We start from the raw sequence: 14,642 nt of genomic DNA, 5'->3' as shown, positions 1-14,642 counted from the left end.
GAAGGAAGAATGAGAGTGAATGATGGATTGAATAGGGAGGGGATAATAAAGCACATTTGAACCATCAAAGGAACTATGCAGGGTTTCTATGTCAATTGAATGGGTGTTGCAAGCAAAGGAAGTGTCGGCATTGCAAATCGCATCTTCAATGAATGATCGATCAAACCCAGTACTGATAAAGGATTGTAAACAAAAAAGAGAAACAATCTATCTTTTTAACTAAGAAAAATCCTGATTTTCCAAAAGGATGCCGTGCTTTAACAATTTTAACCACACCACATAGGCTTCACATATAACAAAAGAATATTACTCTCCACACATCGCTACATCCTCATTTCAAAAGAACTTGGAGTATTTCACCTTATGGATATGACACAAGTTTCAATTTTCTAATAAATATACAATAAAACCACAAGGAGATGATCTTTGACCACCATACCAAAAAGGAATTCACAAATGAGCCAACCAATGCTTGATTGCTTGTCTACTCCAAATATTGTAATCAACTACTTGGAGATTGCTCTGATCCATTGATGTGCTCTAATAATGAAGCAGCCTTGCACTTAGCCCTTTCTGTGAATCTAACAATGGTTCATAAGCTCCAAGTTATCAGGCTGTAACAAGATGTCATGGATGACTTGTACATAATGTAAGAAAAATAGCAGCTGCATTTTCCCGGTTTCGAGGTGAGCCATCTCTGATTAATTATACCAATATTTGGATTTCATCAACAGTGCAGATACTTATTTTACCCTCTTAATGACTTGCAAGAATTGCTAGTATAGCAGGCTCTTCATCAACCATCCTTGCACTAGGATTTACTAGAAAATGCATCAATGGGGACACAACACTAGCTCTCACAACCCTTTCCTTGTTACCTTCATAGATTGATAAATTAAAGTGTGAGGTGGCAACATCTTTCTGGCCTCTCTAGATTCCCTCACAAATCAAGCCAAACAAAGTGCACCATATGCACCAAGGGTTATCTTGCTCTCATCAACAACTAACAAACTAAACAAACTTACAACAACATTTTCTCTTGCTTCAATGCTACCAACGTTGAGAACCTCAACAGTAGGAGGAATTTCATGAGCAATAACTATTGCACCGTTGTTGTTTTAATAAATTTACAGGTTAAGAAGAGTTGTCAAAACATTCTCTTATGTTCTAGGATATGGTTTGGACAACATATTAACTAACAAAGGAATGGCTCGAACCTCTGCAATAAAAATCATGTTTTCTCCATTTTTTTGGCTAGAAGACGTTGCTACTCTTTCGTCTTCAGGAGTCCCACTCAACAACTTTTGCAGAAGAACATCCATAGTTGCTCGGTGACCAAAGTTATCAACCATAGATCCACATGCCTTTCCATTTTCTCTAGACAACAATCTCTTTAGTACTTCAACACCATTAGTTTCACACCATTGTACAATCACACTTTGCAATACATACTTAGGTGTCAAAACTACAGGTGGAAAAATATGTTATGTTTTAATACAATTTCTATGTCTTGAATCTATCCATTTATGTATGCAAGCCCATTCATATGTCTCTCTTGTAGGCACAATAACAAGATATTTCATTAGGTCGAGGGAATTCAGAGAACAAAATTCATCAAGAATAATAGGAGAGCTAGAGACCACCACAAGAAATAGTTTCTTCTTTTGTCTCCTTGATCCTTCTTCAAGCAGCCCGATTTCCCTGATCCATGACTTGTTCAGCTTTTGTTGGACCTTAAACTATGATTAGTATGAGGTTTTGTGGGCTCTAATGTCACTGGGGTTTGTTGTCACTATTGAGTGATTCAAACCCTAGTTAGCCTGCTTGCATCTGCCAAGCGTGTATCTATATATGCCCACCATGAATGTTGTCCTTTATCTAAAATGGAGAGTACAACACCCCCCTGAACATGGAAGACGACAAAGTCTATTTCTTCACCACCCCGCACGTAAAAATATTTGAAAAATATGTACATGTGTTATATTTTCACTAGATAGAACAACGAAAATAGATTATTGGGATTGATGGGAATGAATAGTGTTTGCACAACCAAACCCCACAACGAAAACACCTTTACTGTAATTATTATCATTTTATTTTTACCTTAAGGATATGTCTTACTATAGTGTAGTGTCCATAAATATATTATTATTATTTTAGTTTTATCTCAAAGAATGGTGTTTTAGCATAGTGTAGTGTTGATAAATGAGCATAAATATTTAAATTTTTGGTTCAATATGGAAAATGTGGTATATTCAAAATTTGAAGTATTAGACAAATAATAATGAAACATAAGCTAACTAAAAATATACAAAAAATAATAAATGAATAAATTGAATTCAATTTTATTTTATTTTGTAACTTTTTATTAATAATAATAAAGATAAATATATTTTATAAAAATATATATGATATTAAAGTAAATTAAAATAATAATGATTCATAAGCATAGTATTTCATAACATTTAATTAATAAGTATATAAAAATTTATTAAATTTAATTAATAAGATTTTTTAATTATATATATATTAAAGCTATGTATATCACATTAAATAATTAAGTTAAAAGAATACTAAAACATGTGAAAGAAAAAATGTCAAAATAATAAATTTATATAAATGTAAATAATATTATTAACGATAAAATAGAATTACCTTAACTTTTAAGTTATAATTTACGAGGAATAAAATATTTTAGGCTGTAAAATTTTAGTTTTGCATTCAAAAACAAGTCTCCATCTTGAGAGATTCGACCTCTTTAATGGCTTGGAAGATCAGGAGTTAAAATGGGTATATTTTGATGTATTACTTAACACAATAATTTAATGTATTATATAAGATAATAATAGTCATATAGAAAGTTAACTAAATGGTATATACATAAAATATGTGTTCTGCAAGGTGAGCTTCCCACTTTTGAGGGCTGATACTCACTTTTTTCAATGCTCTTAGGATGTTGAGAGGCTTGAGAAAACTTTCCATGGAAATGGAGGGAAATGTTACCCTAATGTTGATTCAAGTTTATGGAGGCAATGAAATGAAAGACAGATTACTAAACCAAGCCATAGAGATACAATTAAAGTTAACTTCAACTAAATAATGGGAAATGTTCAAAATTGTATACAAGTAGAATGAAAAAAACTAGCTTAAATGTTGGAAGCTTATCTCTGAGAGGAGATGTGACTACTACGTGCCTCCCTAAAATTTATTATAGTGATAATCATATGCATTTTTATCATGAATAAGCAATAAGAATACCATATACATCCAAAAACATTACACTAGGAGTTGAAGCGTCAAAGGTTTATTAAACCTGATGGGGTAAGTTGGAATGTCAACTTCCAAGGGTCATAACTTTGGTATATGATTTATGTTCGGCGCAAATGATATCATGTCTTAAATTTTCTATCCAAGGAATAGAATTTGTGCATGCCAATAATGAATATGACTAATCTTGATCTATTTTCACAAAAATACACCATATAGGACCTCAGAAGGACTATGGAAGTTTGGGACTTGGAAACTCCCAAAAATAAAATAGTACCAAAATATGAAACTCTACTTCAAAATAATAAATTATGCTATGAGTTAGGTGGAATAAGAGGTTGGCCATCGATATACACTTAGATCAGTCCTCCCCCCTTAGGAATCAATTGTCCTCATTGTGTTGAGTGTCTCCATTACATTGAGTGCCTCCAGTAGATGGTTAAACTTGTGCTGAACTTGGTCCCTCATGAGCCACTTGCCTTGGTGCATAAGCTAGCCTATTTCGGCAACATAATAAATTTTGATACTCTGTTGATGAGTGCTCTTAAGTTTTGTGTCCAGGACTTGATCAACCATGGCATGTTCAATGCAATGTGGGTTGAGCTCTATCAGTGTCAGCTGATTTGCAATTTCTGGTGTGTCCAATAATGGTGGATAATATAGTTGACGGCGATCAACATTAAAGTTTCAATGTAGGCCAAGGAATGGGGTATAGTTAGTTCAAAACTGTTTTCCCCCACACCCTTGGAGATGGTGTAAGGTCTATATTAAAGAATCCAATTCTTTTGATGGGACCCTATAATGTGTTCCTTCTATGAATTTAACCTAAGCTTGTCTCCCACCTGAAACTTGTGTGGCACCTGGCGTTGATCATGGCATTTTTTGTACTTACAATTGTCTCTTTCCAAGATATTATGAACCTAGTTTTGGTTGTGCTAAATCCATTCAATAAACATGGTATCTTTGTAGGCTTCATATTAAACATGTCCATATTTGGCTTGGGCAGTTGTAAAGGGAAGTACAACATTGATGGGACTGGATGGTTGAAATTTGATGCCTAACAAAATGTGGTTGTGGCCAATTGAGCTATTGAGAGCTCTGTTATATTTTTTCTAAGCATAGGGGAGACTCTAATACCATATGCATGGAATCTTTGAGTTGTACATGCACAAAATATGCATGATCATTTTCTTGACGACCTCTGTCTGGCCATTAGTCTGGGGTTGGAAGGTAGTTGGTTTGGTGAGTTGTGCATCCGAAATGAGTGAAGGATCACCTACAATGTTGTTAGGAACCTTCTATCCTTATTTAATATCATGGTCTATGGGGTCTAAAAATGTATCCATACCCTTTTTAAGGAAATATTGGCGGTGACTCTATTTTTATACTCTTCTTCTAGGTAGTCAAAATGGGCATCTTCAAAAATATATCAAAGGTCACAAACACATAGTCAATACTATACTTTAAAAAAGGAATTCCATACATATAATCCATCAAGTTGAATTCTTAAGGCCCAATGAATTAGGCAGAGGGGCATACAAGCCTTGTTTCTTAATGGTTTGTTAGGTAATGGCATAAGAAGTGTAGGACCTGATATTATTGTCAACATCCTCTCAATGTTTTGACCAATAGAAATACTTTTGTAGTGTTAGCACTCTTTCCTACACACCAAATTTCCCTGATATTGAACTATAATGTTACTCATATATCATCATGGCACACTTGCTTAAAGAACATAAAGGCATCGTGGTTGGTATAACACTACATCCTTGAGGTTGAAGTGTGGAAGTTGCTTTCCTGCCATTAAAATATGGTATGTGGTAGTGGATTAAGAGTCACTATTGTATAGTTGTAGCCATCGAAAAGTATCTTCGGCACATGAATTGATAATTTTGGTTAGTCCTACAACCGAGGGTTGACTAAGACAGTCTCCAACATGATTTTTCTACCTTTCTCGTATTTGGTGCAAAAATGAAATGTTGTAGCTATGAGGACCATTTTGATATGGTGATCATTTTGTAACTTCCCTTGTGTCTAAATAAATTGAAGAGGCCTGTGATTGGTGTGCATGATCATACACTTCCCTAGAATATAATGTTTCCATTATCAGTAGTCCTACATGATACAATACATCTCCTTATCATAGGTGGGATATCTATGAATAATATCAGAGAGTGTTTCACTATGATAAGCCATTCAGTGTCCTTGTTGAATGAGCATTGCACCAATGACATATTTAGATGAATATATGTAGTTCTCAAATGGTTACTGGAGGTATGGTAGGGCGAGGAATGGTGTGAACCAAAGGTTGTATTCCATCTCATCAAATGTTATCTATTCTGATTCAATCCAAAAAAGTATTTTCTTCTTCTCTACCACTGGTTACTTGAATTGAGTGCTAAGCAATATAAGATAACCTTATCATGAATCTTCGGTAGAATTCAGCAAGGCCCAAGAAGTTGCGAAGACCTATTATGGTCACCACGGTCAGACAATATTGAATCACATGGATCTTTGTTGGATCCAAATGAACTCCTTGCTCATCACTAATGTAGCCTAGGTATTGGACCTTGTCCATGTTCGAAAAGAACTTTTCCAAGTTAGCAAATATTTTGTTTTGTCACAATATGTTGAGGACCTGCTAAATATGTTGTAAGATTTCTTCCCAAATCTTGTTAAAGATGAGGTTATCATATAGATATACCACCATGAACAAGCTTTTGAAACACCACTAGGTATCATCCATCATCTTCATGAAAGTTGTTAGGGAAATTACCAAACAAAAGGCATGAACAACCATTCAAAAACACCCTCCTTAGACTTGAAATAAGTCTTCCACACACTAGTTTGTTTTTTTGGGACTTGATGGTAGTCAGACTTAAAATAAATTTATTAAAATACGTGACACGCTTGAGATTTTCAAAAAGATTGTCAATCCAAGGAATTTGGTATTGATTCCCAAATTTGATTTTGGTCAGGGGTCGATAATTAATACAAAGTGATGATCTCCCAAATCTATTTTACACAAGTAAAATTACGATTCCACAAGGTGATGAAGTTAGTTGGATGTGAACTCTTTGGAGTAGCTCCTAATTATGTTGCTTGATTTCCTTATTTTCCTGGAGAGAGTGATGATAGATTGGCCCATTGGGTAGTGGTGCATCAGGGATTAGCTTGATTGAATACATGAATTAATAGTGTATCGATACTTGCGTGGGTGAGGAGAATATGTCTCTATACTCTTTCATGATATTATTGACTTACAAATCCTACTTGAAAGAGATCTATGTGGAGGCCATGGTTGTGGACACAATATTCCCACTGCTTTGAGAGCGAACCAAGAGGAAAAAAAATTTCTCAGTATGATCTTATTTCATTACCTAGTAGCAATGAAAATAACGGAATTATGTAGGGATATCTCTGGTATTTTGTATATTTGTCTACCCAAAGTAATAATAACGCCACAATGTCTATGTTCATACATAATATGTTGTTTCCAGAAATATTGTTGGCTTAATAGAACATTACAAAACTCAAGGGGAGAAACATCACATGATACCTCATTTGTGAAAGGATTAATAATATAGGATGGATGTAATTATTGGTTGACATTGAGATCTCACCCTTGGTTGAGGCACCCAATGGTGTATGGCTGCAAGTATGGCATTGTCGATAGGAAAAACCACTTAATGGCATTTATTGAGATCAGGTTCTTTGAACTCCTGCTACTAACAACAAAATGTAGTGGAGAATCCTACACCCACATTTGTGAGTGGAAGGGTATTCATCTTCCTCTGGATCTTAAGGCTCACATTGCTAGACCTTGGTGGTGGAGACTTTGGCATTGGTTTCTATATCATTTACCTATTTTATCTTATCTAGCTCTATTTTAGAGTTAAAACTTGTGTCTAATTATGAAGCTTTTAGCTAGCCCACCAATGATTGCATTGTGTGTAATTCATTAGTGTTATGAGTGGGGCTCTTATGGAACTTACACCATTTTCATGTGATTTTTTTCCTCTTCGTAGTACCATTCTTCATTTGTGACATCAATGGGTTGTATTGTGTTGGTATTTCCTTTCTTTGTCCTTTTTTCTATGGCTTTCTGATGCCCTTTCCCTATTTCTGCTGCGAAGGGTTTTCATATTTGAAGTTTTGCTTCTTCCATTTGAATTTATGCTCAAATTTGATAGCATATATGTATGTTGCACCAAGCATGGATACTGCTAGGAACTCCATTTATGTCTGATGTACCTATGAAGGAAACCATGGTAATTGAGCACCAGATGTTTCTTAGAGTCTTTGATACCTAGCTTGGTGCAAAATATATCAACTTTGGCTCTACTTTGTCCCTTTCCTATTCTAGTGTTATCCATCTCATTTATTGATTTTCATAGTCACCAATAGGTTATTATTGTTCCTTAACGACATCTCTAAAAGGGTCCCAAATGGGTATGATTACAAATAGTGGGGATTATTTTGTGGCCCTTTTCTCATAGTAAGTTTTCCACCAATTCTTGACATTAGGGGTGGTGTTAAGGAGTGCAAAGGTAATATTTTCTTTGTCGAAAATATTGTGGACACAAAAATTCATTTGTTGATAGCATCTTCATCTATTTGAACATAAAATATTGGAATACCAAAATTAACTTGTACCTTAGAGGGGGTAAAGCCTTTAAAGTCAATAGTTCATGAAGATGTGATTACTATTGGAATTTGTTGAAGGATTTAGGAAAAATTATCCATCATCGCGTTTCATTGTCTCTCAGGGGCTTCTTCAAAGAACGATTTAATAGGACATCCTACTCCCTATTATTTCTTTTCTTCTATCATTTGAGGTTTTCAAGGTCAGAGAGGATGGTTGTACAAGGGCTCAAGCAGTTTGAGTCCCAACTACTTATATCCTCACCTCATCAGGAACATGCATAGAAAAATAGAGAAAGCGAAGACCAATGTGATATCACTGATCTATGTTTTTGAAGGGAACAAAATGAAATATATCTTACTAACAAAAAACATAGAGATACAATGAAACTTGACTTCATTTAAATAATGGAAATTGTTGAAAACTATATACAAGCAAAATGAAAGAAAACTAGCTCGAACGGTGGTCACTTATCTCTCAGAAGAAATGTGACAGCTATGTGCCGTGCTAAACTATATTACAATGAGGTTTCAAGGCCTTCTTATCATAGAGAAGCAAAAAAAAAGCCATAAAAATCCAAAATGCTAACCCTAGGAGATGAATGCCAAAGGCTTATGGGCCCTAATGGGGAAATTTGCATAATCAACTTCACGAGGTCATACCTATGGCATATAATCGTCATTTGGTGTGCATGATAGCCCATTGGAAAGGACAATCTGGGGAGTATAATTTCTAACTATTGACCAAAAATATAATAGTTGCAGGTCTTTTAACCCAAAAAAACATCATTTAGGGCCTCAAAATGACTCTGAAAGTTTAAGACCTAAAAATTGCCAAAGATATAAAATTGTCAAAATAGGAAACTATGTTGTGAGCGAGGTGAATTATTGGGTGGCAATTAATATCTTCCTAGATCAAATGTGGGCATCGTATTTTCCCAAATCGGGTGCTTTTGGGCATCCCCTAAAAAGATATTGGGGGTTTTCACTCTAATGGGGCATGTTTATGACCTTGAGTTTTGTCTAAAAGTAATCATTTATGACTTGAAAATCTTAATTCTCAAAATTAATGACCGATCGATGTTATGTAATTAATGATAATATTAAATTCTTAAAATAAATGTAATTTTGTAATTACACTCAAAATCCAGTAGACTTAATATTTTTAATGATTTGTGAATTATAGGAATTGCAATATTTCCATTGCACTCTATGATGTTCCAGGTATCGAATAATCATTTAATTAGGAATACAAAGTCCTTTACGTACCTCAATGTTGGTGGCGTTGATCATTGAACTCCTCCCAATGGCACCAGTGAAAAAGTAGTCATCACTAAAAAAAACTTGATTTGACATGTTAAGTTTTTTCTATCTTATTTTATTTAATGAAGAGTGATTTTAATGCAAAGAATCAATATAAATAGTGATATTGATGATGTGTAAGTATCAGTTGTAAGACATTTTTTTTCATAATATAAAGACAATAAAAAACCTCTTTACGTCGTATTTTTATTTCAAAAATAAATTCCACTAATGCTATTTTCGTTTGATAAGTCATTATTGAAAATTTTACATACTTATATACAGTAATTTAAATTCATATAAATAAACCTATATATTTATTATTATTTTTAATTTATATATTTATATATATTTTTTGTGCAATAATTTTCTTATGAAAAAGTTTTCCCCTTCATAATTTTAAGTTGACAAATAGACCCTTTTTATTAATATTCATTTATTATCCATTATTCATTTTAAGGTTTAGCTCTATCTTGTTCACTATATATATTGATGAGTCTTTAACTCATGAGTCTCTACTATTTTTTTATATTTAGTATCAATAAGAAATTAAATTTTTAATAATACTAATTTATTATCAATTATTCATTATAAGGTTTAGCTTTATCTTCTTCACTATGTGTATTGATGAGTCTTTAACTCATCGCTCTCTACTATTTTTTTATATTTATTATAAATAATAAATTTAAATCAATATAGAGAGTGTTTTATTATTTCTATTTTATTAAATTTAGCTGTGATTTATTATTAAATTGAAATTATATATATATATATATAGATATTATATAACATAATGCTGTGACATAAAATTGATGAAAAAGAATGAAGTAACGAGTTTATATATAAAAAGTTATAAAGAAGTCATATATGTTGAACTTTTAGTTACAATGTATTTAACCCGTTTCCTTACGTTGAATAAAGATGAGCTCTTAACCAAGCAAAAATCAATTTTAAATTATACTTTAAACTTAAAAATATATTTTATAATATTGATGATATAATTTATAAGAAAAATTGAATTTACTTGACACAGAGAGGAGCAAACTGCTGCACGCTACACCCATGGCTGCCTCTGCAACCCAATGCCTCAACTCGAAAGATGCAGGGAAAGGAAACCCTAGCCGGGAGGAATCAACGCATGGTGCTCAGGCCTGTGCCATGAACCCTCACGTGCCCACATCTGCAAAGAATCTCGGCTATGGAGGATGGGAGGGTTTGAAACGTGAAATAACCAAAGACGTCACAACATCCATGCCCATTGCAGAAGGGGTCAGAGCAAGCCACCTCCAGCGACGCACCAAAAAGTCGTTTTCTCTGAGCAATAAAAGATGGGAGAAAAGAAATGGGGTTTTTGATGTTGTCAGTGTTGGATCTGCAGGTCTATTCACTAGATCTGCTATTGCAGCCCCCAAAAGGCTACTGCAAGGAGCCGGGTTGTTCACTCCCACTACGAAAAGGCACAAATACCCCAGATCTTCCATTGATCTAATCGATCCGGCTCATAATAAACAAATATGCCAAGATCACACAGCTCTGAAACCTTGGACTGAGAAACGCCATCGGAACAGGGATGAGCTAGGGTTTGTCTGACATAACATCCCGGCCTACCATGTATACATCATCAAGCATCAGACGATAGCCGCAAAGAAGCATGCCTAGGCATACTATACCAATCTGAGTCCACGGATCTCTGAGAGGGCCATAAGGCACGGGGGCAACCTGAATGTTGAATCTGGATCTATGCAAGGCATTATACATGTGGCTACTGTCAAGAAGGGGATAAGGAACACGAACAATGTGGTTTCACCACTACAGCTATAAGAAGAGTATCATGATCTGGAGCATATAGATCCCACTGCCTTCGCAGTGGCCACAGGGGTAGATGCAGTCAAAGACACATTTGCGATGGGGAAAGACTCTTAGACTGGTTCCTAGCTCTTGCATGCCAATACCGATTCCGAGGGGATAAAACCTAATCGTTTCCAAATCTTTTTTAAAACCCCCTTGGGAAAAACAACCTTGATTTGGGTTCATGCTACAGACAATGTTATAAATCTAAAGAATAACATTTCCAATCATATTGGCTACCCAAATGGACAAAAACATCTGATATCGGGGGGTAGAATGATATAGGAGTACAGATCTATTAAGGATTACAACATCAAGCCAAGATCTACTATAATACTCAATATGAGACTACGAGGAGGTGCAACAACCAACAACTCAACTAAACAAATAGAGGGAGGTAGTGGATCCAAAACAAAACACAATCTAGATTCACATCAGCAGCACAAAAGTGAAGTAATATCTTTCAAGCATATATTACAAGGGGTAAAATCTCCTACAACAGCTCCAAATTAGGCCGGAACGGAACCCTGTCCATATATAGTGGAGCAACTACACTATACACCAAAATTAACAATAGATAGGTATGTAATAGTTATGAAAAGAAATCCATCATTTGTTGCTTCAATAGATTTTGGCCAAAACCCTTTGAAATATTCCATTGGATACTCACAAATAGGTCTCTAAATTGTGAGATTCATCTCTGCTCCAAAGGGTTTTTTATAGTCAAATTTCAATCAACAGAGGTCAGATATCTCATGATTCAATCGGGACCATGGTTCCCGAATGTTGATGCCAACACTTTCATCGTTTCGAAGATGCCAGTATGGGTACGTCTACATAATCTCCCTATACATTTCTGGGACAATATGTTTCTTGCATGCATAGGCAATACCATTGGCATATATATTAAAATGGATAAACAATGAGTGGATGAAAGAATTTTTACTTTTGCATGCATCTGTGTGGAAGTTGACCTTCGTAAAGGATTGCCAAACTGCATACAGTTGAAGCACAAAGATTGCAATTGGTTGTAGACAATAGACTATTAAAATACAACATTCAGGTGCAGAATATGTCAACAAAATGGACACCTTCAAAATGCTTGCCAAGAATAAAAAAAAAATATAGTTGAAGAAGGAAGAAAATCAGCAAACAACAAAAGGGCTGGAATTCCCCCCCACCAGACCTGGAAGAGGAAGGAAATTATGAGGAGGAAGAACCCATCCCAAATGAGAACAACCAAGTAGAAACTCAGAAGCAATCTCAACACGGGCCTATGGAACCGCAATCGGAAAAGACTTCAGATACAATGAAAATCAGTGGAAACAAAAGGAAGCATACATCAGACACCTCTGACATTGATAAGGAAAACACCCGACTTGGTGATGAAAATCCACTTCAACTTGTTCCCATGATACCGTCCCAAGGAGAGTGGCATGAGGTCTAGAAGAAAAATGGGAGCAAAACATGGTTCCCCCCATATTTTCATCTCAGTGCTTCTGGTGTGGAACACATTTTCTTGATTTTTTGGTTTTGTTGTTTTTTGCTTAGCAACTTTTTGTCAAGCTACATTGTCTCACATATCCATATGCTTCGGCATCTACGAAATGTAATTTTCAAATTTTAATGGAAATTACGACTTTTTTTACTGGAAAAAAAAGAAAGATATAATTTATAAATACTAATTAAATTATTTAATCGTTTAAATGTTATATATTATTTATGCGTATGATTTTTCTTGGTATTTTTAAAAACTAACCAATAAATTTAATTATATTGTTTAATTTAATTATTATTAAAATGATGATATCATTCTTATGTTGAATGGATTAAAATTGATGTTAACTTAGGAATTTTTTAAAAACCAAATATTTTAAAATAAAAATTTTAAATCATCTGATATAAAGCTAAATTGATTATAATTTTATTTTCATTTAAACTTATAATGGAATAAGATTTGAATATATAAAATTTTAATTTTAATTTTTTAAAATATTTAAAATTATATTACTTAATAAATATATTATAATAATTTTATTTTTATTTTATATTTATTTTCATTTCTACATTACTTGAAGTAATTTTAGAGTTATTATATTTTGGGGGGAAGGAATGCATTTTTTAGAGGTATAGTCTAACAAGGCGGAGGAATTTCCCGGTTTCTGTAGCCACTTAGAAAAACGTCCAGCTTGGGCCATTGGCAATTCCTCCGCCCTCCACCACCCTCCGCGAGCTCCGCCACCATCTGCCACCTTTCCACGTTAAAGTCGTGGTCTAATAGAATTGATCGATTTCCATTGCATTCTTGCCACGAAGAGTTAATGCAAGTTTCAATTCGAATTTTCTGCAAACCGCGGGCTACTCCCTAACCAATTCGACTCGGCACTCCCCCGCAGCTCACCAGAAAATTCACTTCTAGGATCGACTCAGCACCTGCAGCTCACCAGAACACCAGAAAACTCACTCCTGGGCTCAAATCGACACCTACAACTCCGCATCTCACCGATAAACTGACTCCCGAGCTCTGCAGCTCACCACTGATGTGACAAACAGGCAAGTTCATTCATCCAATTTATAATTTTCTATTTATCTATCCCACCAAGTTATAATGCTCTATTTATCTCCTTCGCCTTCTAATCACAACTTTCAGAACCACAGTCGGTGTTTTCTTATCATTTCCACATTGCAATTCATGTCCAACAGAAATTATAGAGGTAAGAGAGGATCTGATCAGACCACTTATGCTTAATAATTTGATTTCCTTTTACCTTTTATTTCTTCTCTGAACGGACTGATTGTACCAATTTTGAACATCACGAGGTATAGGTTTCCCAATTGAGTAGTTCAGCATCAATGGTCTAGCCATTCCTCAATGTTACCAAGACAGTAGAAAATGAAATGCAGTGCAATGAAAACCCCTCTGATTCAGGGGAATTTATGAAATGGCCAGATGTCTGAAGACAGAAACGATGATGACCAGGTACATACTAGAATGCAAGCCCTCAATTGGAATAGAGTCCAATGTTTCTTTCTTGTTGGTTGCAACCAATGAACATGTTGGGATTTGTATTTGTTGTGTGATTTCTCATGAAATGAACAAATGACAAATTGTTGGCAAACACATTGTTCTCATGATTTGACTCCATCATTAATTGCTGGCAAACACCATATTCCAACCAACACTTCATCTTGGATTTGCATTCAAGTTTGTTAAATTTATTTATATAAACTTTGAAATATTTCCCTATCAGACCAGCATATATGGATTTGAAATGGTTGCCATATAATCCAAGATTTTGTTAATATATCTGTTTAATTCTACCGTATTATTTGTTATGTCTAGTTTGTGCACTATATTGTTGTTGTTGGCTGTCTTTGTGTTAGTTTCATCATAGGCTGGACATTAATGGATCCCTGATTAATTGGTCAATTAGTTGTGTTCACAATTATTTTAATACACACATTCCCCAGATCCTTAAGTAGTAATATTTTCTTTGAATCCAATATATGATAGCTCAAATCCAAGAGATGCTGCTTGTTAGACTGATTGTGCCTATTCTTTTAGTCTTTTACATTTCTAA

The 14,642-nt window shown here is 34.5% G+C and overlaps 1 pseudogene; it reads right to left on the bottom strand.

Moving 5' to 3' along the window:
- Positions 1–502: 502 nt before the first annotated feature.
- Positions 503–9,267, bottom strand: LOC149183819 (U-box domain-containing protein 12 pseudogene; annotated as a pseudogene).
- Between the last annotated feature and the right edge of the window lie 5,375 nt (positions 9,268–14,642).

The sequence above is a fragment of the Pinus tabuliformis genome, chromosome 3_2 (assembly GCF_031772625.1).
Source record: "Pinus tabuliformis cultivar Carrire ecotype Pingquan chromosome 3_2, CPIR1, whole genome shotgun sequence".
Classification (NCBI taxonomy): Eukaryota; Viridiplantae; Streptophyta; class Pinopsida; order Pinales; family Pinaceae; genus Pinus; species Pinus tabuliformis.
Note: the sequence above shows the minus strand (reverse complement) of the source record. Positions and strands in the feature narration are given on the sequence as shown.